Below are 11,644 nucleotides of genomic sequence, written 5' to 3' on the forward strand. Positions count from 1 at the left end.
CCAATGGGGGAGGTGTCATAACACGCCCCATGCTAACCTCCCCACCTCAACCGGTGCTTACACACATGCAAACACACACACTCCGGCCCTGCTGACAGGAGCACAAGGGGGCAGCTGCTACAGATGTCTCATAGAGAGAGGGGGAGGGGAGCCGGGTAGACATCAATGGAGAGTCTCTCTCCAGTATGGAGTTCTCAGTGGGGCTCATTGTGTTCTCAAAGGACCAAGACGAGGGAATGGGCTACGTTAATATAGTACGCCTATAGCCACTTGTACTTTGTGCTGCTCATTTTGACTGCTGAATTATTTTCAGAGGGAATTGTCTCCTATACGCGCTGCAAAAAACATCCCCACATTTTAGCTCCATTTGTACGGGTTGATATTTTGCAATGAAGCAAATAAAGAATCTGGGGATTTTTAATCTCCACACAAGGAAATAATTTAACTTTTTTATGTAAACTGTGAATGGAACTAACTGTGTTAAATATGAAGACAATCTTGAATTCACATCTAAAGTAAGAGGAGGAGGAGGAGGATTGATTTTCATTGTTAATTAGTAAAGCCTAATTTAACGCATGCAATGTGCCACAGAGAGCCATGCACACGCTCTACACCTAATGCGCCCCCATGCAGAAGGGGATTCCACTGCATCGTGCACCTTCAACGAGGGGTCGCTCACCTGCTGGTGCGTTACGTTGACATTAAAGCTGCCAACTGTGCTCACCCCTCTCTGGTTTCGATGTCACCCCTGACCTTAATTCGTTTTGTTTTTCGGTCTTCAGTTAAAGTTCTTCGCCGAAACTAGAAAGATGGAGCTTTTGAGCTCTCAGCGCGTGTTGGGACCGGAGCTTTTTTGCTATTGTCTGTTTCCCTATCGTCAGATGTGATGCAGTCTCGTGTCTGGTGGTGGTGTGAAAGGCCATCTTTTGAGTCACATGAGAATAGAAAAGAGAGAGAGAAAAAGAGAGAGAGAGAGAGAGAGAGAGGGGGGGAAAAAAAGAAACTGCAAAACTCCTCCTTGATTGAGAAGCAGCTGAGTGTAACAGCCAACCATGCACGCATGTCATCTAACATGAAATCAAATTACATCGGACTAAAAGTGCCCCGGCATGGCAACTTTGCAGCCGGGGTTTGGCCCGCCGGGGCCAGACACCACGATCCACGACACTGTGGCTCTTGTTAAGCTCGTCTACCAGAGACCGAGGGGAGAGCCCCGCTCTGTCTCGACCCCTCCTAATGAAGAGATGCATTATGATGTGATTTCATTTGGGCCCCCTGCAGAAAAAGCTGTTGTGGATAACGGAGCGGTCCGAGCAGCGTGGTTCATTCGTGTACTGACATGTGACTTGTGTTTTCGTGAGTCATAAGGATCTCCTGCCTAATGGAAGGCAGCGTGCGCTCATGTGACGGGTGACACAATGCAGGGTGGACTGTGTAGTTTATCGCCCACTGCTACAGGGACACACACAAGCACCTTTTATATCTTGTTAATTCTTATAGTGAAACTAAATAAACCACAGTTTATTTGTGTGTCACTGGAGGGTTTTTGGCTGGTTGCTGTGTAATCTTTTAAAAACCCGGACAAGTTTTTCAACAGTGGATGTAAGTACTGCAAATGTGCATTTGTAGATAGGACTGCATGCATTTATGTATGTGTGTGTGTGTGTGTGTGTGTGTGTGTGATGTCTTTGAGCACTGCATCACGATCACCCCTATGGTCTACGTTGGTGTTTTCGCTGGCTCATCCCTGCCTCTCCACATGCCTGTTAAACAACACAGAGCTCCTCCTTACTGGCTTCCTGTCCAAACCAGTTTATCTGTAAACAAGTGTGTTTTTTTTTTCTTCTTCTCCTCTCTCCGCACCATTGTCCACACCACACCAGAATGCATACACAATGGTCTCTCTCTCTCTCTCTCTCTCTCTCTCTCCCAGTCGGCTTTTGACCTCCAAAAGTGAAAAATGTTTTAATGTTTTTACAACCACGCACAGCAATGCAAAGAAACAATGTGTTTCTTGGTGACGATGAAAATGTGAAGGTTTAAAATAGCATTACCCGACATGAAAAATAAATTAAAAGGCCATTTTTGAGTGTGTAGACGTTTTCAGAGTGTTTCACTCACTTAAAGTTGCGTTCAAAAGATTGGCCTTTATTCACTTAGGCACACCATAAAGACTAAAAGCAGGTTGCAGCTAATTCTTTCTCCAATGCACCCCTGGTGGAGCCAACTACCGACATAGCAGGTGAATGCTATGTATTGTTATTATGTGTGCATTGGGATGAAATGGCTGTCTCTGTTTATCTTGCCAGAGGTTCACTATGCTACACTAGATATGATAACAGCGGGGTTATTGTGGCACAGCCCAACCCGTCCCTGTGTTGGCCGTTGCATGCACACACAACAACGGTGTGTGTACTCACGTGGTGTTGCCAGGCCGATCTTAAATTGAGAAGTGGTTATGCAATGTCGGCTATACTTGAGGAGTGGGGTTCTTTTTAAGAAAGATCTATGTGAAAGGTGTGGGAAATATATATCGGTCACAAGTTAAAGAAGATAGAGAGGGCAATATGACGTTGCATGCAATTTAAGATAAGAAAGAAACATCCTCATTTGAACTTGTTGAAAATGACCCAACCCCACATTCTGATGGAGAAGAGCATGGAGGGACTGAGCCTTGATAGGTTAGCAGACACTATACCCTTTACCTCAAAGTTAGGGCTTTTATTGCTTTTTATTCCTGCTTTTTCACATCCTTTATGATTTGGTTTGCATCGCCTAGGTCTTAGGAGTAATCTCCCTGTTTCCTTTACTTCTTGACTTCACAATGTGCATTTACCAGATGTTATACTCCTGTCGTATATATATGGCTGTACTAATGTGTTTTATGCAGCTATTTCTTTCTTTTTTCTTGATAGCTATGTCACTCCAAGTGTTGTGCTTACTAAGTACCCATTTTGTAAATAAGAAACACATTTTGACATTCATGGTGTTCATATAAAAGATGGTTTAAAAAAAAGTGTTGCCACATATTGAGCACTCTACCATGATATGCGGTACAAACGTTTTTTATAAATGTCTGTAGGCTAATTACCGTTTTTATATACAGTTCAAACTCTGACAAAAAAAGCATATCAAAGCATTTAGTTATATGTTGATATATGCCATACGTGATTAGGAATAACCAGTGAGTTAAAGTGCAATATTATACATGCTGACACAGTTAAATATGGGTCATCTAAGTAAAGAACAGTGCATTTTAACCACAAGGCCAATTGCAACTCTCAGTCATTGCTGTTTTGTTGGGAATCACTTTATAGTGAATTTCTGTATGTGTCCAGTTCAGACCATGGACATGTGTCATGTATACAGGTAAAGGCAATGGAGCTACCGGTAAAAGTTTTAGACATTTATATTCGTCACCGGTAAGAAACTTGACAAACAGCGATGTTTAAGGAAGGAATCTTATCCAACCACTATATGCAACTAAAATAAAGGCGATGTAATGTTTATTTGGGGCTATGAACATAGTGTATCTATGCCACTATTGACTTTATTGCACTTTCTCTTGTTTCTGCACAATGTTTTTGATAGGTGTTAGGATAAATGAAAAAAACCCAGTTCACATGAAAAACAATCTGGTTTGAACAAGTTTGAACGTAGATATTTTTTTAAAAAGCTCGGGTGAGTGCTGTAAATGTCGTTTGGGACCTAAATAGTTAATCTCTCTCTCTCTCTCTCTCTGTTGAGCGCTGCGTGGGCACGCGAGAGTGCATTTTCAGCGTCCAATGAGCTTCGCGGATTCCAGTCCGCATCCAGCCAATGGGTGAAGTGGGAGGCTCTATCGAATTTGAATGAGGAGTGTATCTTTCGGCGCCATTTTCGAGTGAGCAGCGAGGGCCTCAGCAGCTGCGGAGAGAGGATGCGGCGAATATAGAAAGCTGTCGCTGAGACTGGGGGGGGGGGCGCAACAAATTTAACTGCGCCTTTAGAAGAGGAGAAGGAGGAGGAGGAGAAGGGGGGGACCGCGTAATGTCAGAGGAAACGCAGGTAATTGACGCCATTAGTATTTGAATTAGTTTTAGTCGGCGGGCTGAAGGAGAGGAATACGGGCGGAGGAGGAGAGACCCGGCCGTTGGCCAGCTTTGCCAGTTTGGAACGTTACTACTCCATAGCAACTAGCCTGTTAGCTTAGCCTGCTAGCACGGAGGGATGTCTGACTGCTTGAAACGGTAGAAGAAGAAAAATAGAGCGGTACGTTTTTTATCCAGGAGGGGGAGAGGATTATATTTATTTAAAATAATAATAATACGAATTATTGTGTTAGCAAGGTGACACTTTTTTAACTTTTGTGGTTATGAATCAAAGTTTAACTATAATTGGGAGTATTTTTTTCTTCTTTTTTTTTTCTTCGCATTGGAGCCTAGTTTTTGAGCGGGAGGTGCAAACGCAGCCTGGCTCGAGCGGAGGAGACAGTCGGCAGTGTCAACACATGCACACGGCACCGACACTGGCTCGGGAGGGAAACGATCTGCACGAGACGCCCGGAAACACGGTGCCTTTTTCGGGTAACTTCCATTTTTTTTTTTTTTTACCAAGCTCGTTAACCGAGGCAGACTTTTTTTTTTTTTGTCCGAGCTGGTAAAATTGCATGTTGTGTTGCAAGCGTTTATTTATTTTTGGTTTAAGTTTGTCATTTTATATTACTGTATGTGACCTTACACTCAATCACGACGTCCATAATAACGACGGAGTTTGGTTTATGACCCCCATCTGTGTGGTAAATGTTGTTTTTAACGTGTTTGCAGTCTGAACGTTATCATCTTGTAATAACTCCGATGGACAAATAATTGACCACGTCTTAATCGACGTTAGTCAACGGTGCGTGCGTTTGTATTCGTGTCTGTTAATATATTTGACGTAACATAACGTTAGACATCGATGTGGCTCTGAGCCAGCTGACAACAATCATAGGTCGCAGCTTTTGATGATTCACCTTTTTTAATAGCTCCGTTAAACGTGAGACCAAATGGCTGTCATAACCTAACGATGCAGTAAAGTTGAATTAATTAGTTATTGAAAATCAAACTTGGATTGTTAGCTCGTTGTGCTGTTTTGAAAGAAAAAAAAGAAGAGTTTTGGCTCATCGTGGTTTGATGCAGAAGTCTTCATACATTGCTTTCTGTCTCCTTTTGGCTTTTTTTTTTTTGGCACTTCCTATCTATCGCTCCACTTTCTGTGGGCCCTGAGCTGATTCAGTTCAAGTAACGTTGAAGGGGAGAAAATAACCAACGTGGTCTCATCGGTTCAGTAAAGAGTGACAAAACGGATCTAATCATTAATTACGACATGTGTCCTATGTAAGATATTTGGTCCTGCTTTATATGTTTATAATAAGGAACATGATTACTTGTCTAATAAAGCACAAGAGAGGCGAAGAGAGGCTCCATATAATTATGCTCCTAAACCCGCCCCTTCTACTTCCTTCTAAGTAGAGCTCGGTTTAATGTGTTACATAATGCGAGGCCTCGCTATCTGTTACAATGTTGCATTTATTTCAACAAAAACGTGTCCACGTCGTCCAGTATGGTATTTCAATTCATGAAAAATTGAAATGAACTGCGTTGACATCCTCTGTCCCAATTCCCATCTTGTGCCTTCTTGCCCTGTTATAAATGACAGGCTGCTTACTAATAAGCATTTTTGCAAAGATTTTTTTAATTTTGTCATACCTACTCTGCAGCAGTGAGGTTGAGAGCTGTTTCCACTTCTTTGGATATGCATGACCTGAATGAAAATTGAACTAAATACCATAGTCGTATGCATAGCTCATTCTTCACTGAAATTGCTAATTGAATCCTCGGTATAATAATTTTTTGGGGGAAATTGGACCGCATTTTCATGATGAAACTATCCACTTTATACGGTCAGATTTTGTGTGATTACTCTTTAGGGCATTTAGTTTGATGGAAGTTAGTTTAATGTGATATGAGGGGGAAAACCTCTCAGACACACAGCAGAGCAACGAGGTGGAGGAGGACTATAAGATCTGTCTTGACTGACGCAACCTTTATTTGTGAGAGTATGAAACACAATGACAATCTAAAAATATGACGGTGTGAAATGATCTGCTTCAGGAATAAACACATTTGACATTTAATGTACACCACATGGTGTAATTGAAATTGGATGGGCAACTTATATTAACCACAGTTTCCACTCATCCCTCTACACGTGTGGCTGTGTCAGCTATTGATTGGATTTTTAGAAAATTGCTGGTTCTTAATAAATTGAACTACACTCTAACAAAAGCTATTTGGGTTAGTTAGGCTAGTTGAGATGGGGTTTTTTTAGTAGTATTTTCTTTTTACACCACCAGATAGAATGTTTGTAAACATTGTGCAGGAAAATATAATTGTTTTAATTAAGCATATTATCTTTTTGTTTTTATCGGATGTATTCCCATCCCTTACGATAATACTCTGATGTGTGTGCGTATATACTTTACTACTATATTTGTTTCATGCTAAAACTTGAAACTGTCTGTTATTGTGTCAGCCGTATTAAAGATAAAAGTCAAATTGCTCTAATACCATATATTTCTGGTGAAAAAATACTAAGTAATGCCTGCCTGGTTGGGTGTAGATATATATATTTAAATAATTTTTAGTCATAGTGTCAGTCTATTTGTTAAAATGAAGGGGGGGGAAAAAAGGCTAAAATACACATGACATGCAATACTTAATATTTCAGTTGAAGCAGTGATTATTAAAATCCAATTTAGTTAATCAAAGCATCTTTTGTAATTTAGTTTTATAATATCAGCTGCAGTGCACATGCCTATTGATGATATTTCTGTTTCATAAAAACTACAGATTTCAATTTGTCAACTAATTACTAGAAGGGACGTGGTAGCGCCTTGTCAAAGTGAGATTTTAATATCAGGAATCTTAGTACTATATACACCTATTACCCACCAGTGGTCTAGTTTTTGATTATGTATCTGGTGTGCTCATATAGGTGAAGTTTCCTGTATTGTTGACACTACCTGTATGCATTTGTCAAATTAGTACTGGTGTATTTGACCACGTTTGCCTACAGTTAATCTCCTGTGAGTGCTACAGGTCTCCGTCTCCCCTCCGTTCTCTGGTATTTGCCCCTGAACTCTTTGCAGAGGACCGTTGTGATGTTTCAGACCGTTAGTTTGACATTCTGTGACTCATCATTCTGTCTTCTCAGACCCCTCCGGCAAAATGGGCTCCACACCCCCATTTCCTGGTGAAACTGTGCCTCTCTTCTTGTACTTGCTCACATGTGTTGTAGCCGGCCTGCAAAAGGATCCCCACACTTCTCTTCCTCCTTTTTTTTCTTTCTGCACCACTCAGCACAAACTTTTATCGTATTCAAATTTGCTGTGACGGGAACAGGTTTTCACGTGTCTTCTCGTTGTTGTTTTTCTTCCAGAAGTGGGTTTGGTTTTATGCCTCAGCAGCATTAAATCAAAGCTGTCAAAAAGGGTTTTATATGCATCAGTCAGTTCGCTCGCAGACACGAGTTAAATTCAGGAATAGTTTCAAATGTGGTCCTCTCGGTAAGCCTTCTGTTTAGATGTGAATTTCTTTGCTTTTAATTTTTAATTTTTTTAAATGAGTGAGTGTATGTCATAAAGTTAAGGCTGATAACACCACTGGCAGCAGATGCTTCTTATAAGCATATGTTTTGAATTGGCTCTTCATTTTTTGCATACAGTAGGTGCTGCACGACTGTAGGTTTGCATTGGGCTTTACACCTGTTTCACTTGAAAGGTGAAGATGTGACGTTACTTTTTTCAAGTAGTTATGGTTGCTGTATTAAAAAAAAAAAAGTTTGTGGAATTATGTGTGCTGCTGAAGTAAGATAATCTGTTATGTGAACATTCATGTATTTTGGTGGTCGATTAGCAGCATTGAAAATGTTCGTAAAAATTAAAATAAGGGGGGGGGGGGGGGGGGGGGGGGGGGGAGGGAGGCCCATTTCTAAAAAAAAAAAAAAAAAATCTGATCTTTTTATCCTCTGCAGTTGCACTCAACAGCTTGCACTTTCCCTTATTGTTGTAGTGACAGAAGTACTTATGGAATTGGACAGCATGTTTAGAAGGAATACATCAGCTGTTATAGTGCTGGTGAATTCTCCGCTTGATAATTGCATCTTAGAGTAATATGATAACCTTCAACAGCACTGGCAGTGAGATCTGACAGGCCTCTGACTACACACACACACACACACTGTGTTCATTTCTGCTGCACCAGTCTTTTTTTCACCGAGGTGCTAGATTAGCCCACTGTATTATTATTATTATTATTATTTTTGTGAGCAGTTCAATTGGAAATATTTAGAATTATCTTAAATTATTGATGACTAGTTTGTGTATTTAAAAAATATATATATATTTTAGTAGCCCTAACCAGGTAATACCTCACCCCTTGGGTGCAACGAGACCAGATATGTTCACAGTGTGATCAACAATTTGTCGTTTTGTTAAAGTTTACTTCAAGAAACAATTTTTGGTGTATTTGTGTAATATCCGCACACATAAATGTAGATGTAGTGCTGTAACTCGTGTTGATCAGCTGGTGTGTAATTGGCACCGCATACAGTAAGTAGGTAGGTCAAGCCTACCAAGGAATGTGGTGAAATCATCAAATAATAATATTGCCAGTATTAACATGTAGTCATTTAGTAAGGCATGCAAGAGCCATGTTGTTCTTTGATTTTATTTATTCATTTTTTAAAAATATTTGTTCTCCACATAAGCCCCATCAGCAGTGTGGCCTCAGTCTTTTTTACTAGGAAAGATTGTTGGTTGTGTTGGGTGTTAAACACACGTTATACACTGGTAACTGGACTATTGTAAGTGTCTAAATTCAACCTAGGCATTTGAGTTGGAATATGCAGCACACACAAAAAAAAACAAGTTTGTGAAATTGTGTGACTGCCATTCAGCTCTCTTTCAGCTTTGCTTCCTCTTGACGCTCTTTCATATGTCAAATATGTGCATATCTCAATTTCAGGCCATACTGATGGTTCCGTACGCAAGTAGTGGTCCACTAATTAAAAATGTGTTGCTGGTTCTCGCCGTGCCTTTTTAAAAAAAAAAAATAAATTAGTGTCATGGTTCAAATGAAGGACTACAGAACTGGAGAGATTTGAAATGCATAATTCTTTACAGTAGAGGCAGCAAAATCTCTTGAGACATGCGCTGTCCCGTTGTGAGACCCGTTCTAACTAATTTAAACCCCGGCAGAATGAGTCGTATTTAACATTATTTTACAAGTGTATAGATCGTTGGGCTTTTAAAGTTAATTTCCCATGCAGAGTTCAATCATTAGCATAGATGTTGTGTACCAGAGGAGTCCGTCTGTAACACTCGTACCTGACAGTAGATGGAGAGGGTGGCGTATACCTACCTGAGCGCAACACTGACTCAGAGGTCACGCTCGCATGTCTGCCGGTGTGTCCTGTGAAATGGGTTTACTCTCTCGCCAGCTATTCGTTTTCACATGTTCCCGGAGTTCACTGTACTTTAATTTGATAAGATATGACTATAGCCTCCAGGGAATCCCAGTCGCTCTGCCGGCGCTATACTGGACATGTTACGCTGGCTGTGCAAATATAACAGGTTTTCTGGGATTAACACCATTACAGTGCTGGTGTGTTTTTGTATGGAACAAAGTAGTTCTTCATTGGCAGCATCCTCCTGGTCTACGATGAACATGTAAGGGTTCAGCACCCTTTTTAAAAACTTTTTTAGTATATTTTTGTAAAAAGTTATTTTATCGTTACTGATCATAATCGTTTGCTTTGTTTTTAAGGGGTGTATTGGTTGTATTTGCTCTTCTGTCGAGATCTCCTGCTGTGTACATGCTGCCCCAGCAGGTATATGTTATCACACCGTATGAAGTTGTGGTGTATTTGTACTGTGTATTTTCTACTTATTTTGCCACCCTTTTTTTCTCTGTTTATCTGGCTTAAATTTTTTACGTGATTTGGTTTTCTTAATTGTGTGTTTTAACAAAAAATTTAAATATACATATATTCCTGTAACTAGTATAAAATAGTGATTTTTAGTGTTTTCAAACAAGGCCGTTGTGCCTGCAGTTTCTTTCAACGCCTCAGTGGCTGCAGATTGAAAGCTTTATGAACACAATGCACAAACTCACATTTTGATGTCTTTATGACTATAAATGTGAATGCCAGTCGGGTCTTATTTTTGCACAGCTTTCGACGTCAATGTAAATCTCCCTTAGTGTATGCTTGTACTGGCAGAAGCTGCTGCAACACGGACAAGAAGCCGGCCCAGACCACTTTTCGTGAAATGATGGGTTGTCGTCTGCGGTCCTTGTACCCCGATGGGGTGTAGGAGGTTACTTGACCTTTGACCTTGGGGTCAGGTGACTCTTTGAGGCCATTGTAAGGAGAGCAAATGTCAGTAGGAATGGGTTAAATGGGCTGAGCAGTGAAGGTGACATGTCCGGGCACGCCGCCTTTGAAACGAGGGAGAAAAATGGGGAGAGCTTAGATTGGTTGATGTGAACTTTTCCACCTGCACTTGGAGAAACGATCGGCTGAAAGAGAAAATACACAACGTACCTGGTTAGTAGTCAGTAGTTAGCATTTTTTGTAAAATATATTTTAAGGATCGACAAGGTAAAATGTTTGTGACTTCTACTGCAGTTAAATACGTACAATACAGTCTAAAACTGGACGTGAACATATGACATTATGATAAAAGAGTGATTGGGCACATTTGATGTTTCCCATGTTTTCACACTTTGTGTGGATAGTGTGCGCTCCCACACACGTAGAGTGTCAAAGGAACGGGGTATCGACTGGTTTCAGCTGCCTGAGCTGTCGTCTGTAATTGCAGCTAACAGTTTGGTTCACAACGAACAATCACTTGTATTGATTACTCCGTTGACCTTTTTTTTTTGGTATCGTTATTAATTCTTCAAACGTTAGAGACGATGATGATAAACACCCTTTTGCACTGGCAGCTCTCGCGAGTCCATTAATGTGCACATTTTGGGCATTTTTATGTAACAAGCTATATCAATAGTTATGTTTTTTTTTTGTTGTTGCAGGAGTTGTGGAGCCTGACCGGTAATTTGAACCCAAAAAGCCACGGACGATTTATTGATGCCCCATAGAGCTGACAATTATACACCCCTGATATTAAGTTGACAAATAAACCGTCTAATTTGTGGTGTATCAAATGTCTTTATTATTATTGGTTACCTTTTTTGTATTTAACTTAAAAACATTCCTCCATATTGTTCTCTAATTTAACTTAATTTAACATAATCTATCAGGCGCCATGAATCTTTTTGCAAAGGCTGTGCACATTTTGTGCAAACACATTTTTGAGATGCTAGAAATTATTGTTAAATTGGCACCAAAATCTAAACTGGAGATTTATTTAGACTTTTTTTGCTTAGCAAGAAAATGTCATCACAGGGGCCCGGCTCCTACACACACAGTGGTACGTGGAGGTAATGAGTATAATCATGAAAGGGTTATTATCTTTGCAATTGCAGTCCATCTAACTTGTTCTACTTCATACTGCAGGTGTTTTATATTGAGCTGTGACCTTTCAGTCAGCTGTTTTGAA

The 11,644-nt window shown here is 40.4% G+C and overlaps 1 long non-coding RNA gene across 1 annotated transcript; it reads left to right on the forward strand.

Moving 5' to 3' along the window:
• Nucleotides 1-3,894: 3,894 nt before the first annotated feature.
• Nucleotides 3,895-11,244, forward strand: LOC117750982. Its single transcript, XR_004611835.1, has 3 exons — nt 3,895-4,047; nt 4,425-4,565; nt 11,118-11,244. It is a non-coding gene; the product is annotated as an uncharacterized LOC117750982 (long non-coding RNA).
• The last annotated feature ends 400 nt before the right edge of the window (nt 11,245-11,644 follow it).

The sequence above is a fragment of the Cyclopterus lumpus genome, chromosome 21, assembly GCF_009769545.1.
Source record: "Cyclopterus lumpus isolate fCycLum1 chromosome 21, fCycLum1.pri, whole genome shotgun sequence".
NCBI classification, from domain to species: domain Eukaryota; kingdom Metazoa; phylum Chordata; class Actinopteri; order Perciformes; family Cyclopteridae; genus Cyclopterus; species Cyclopterus lumpus.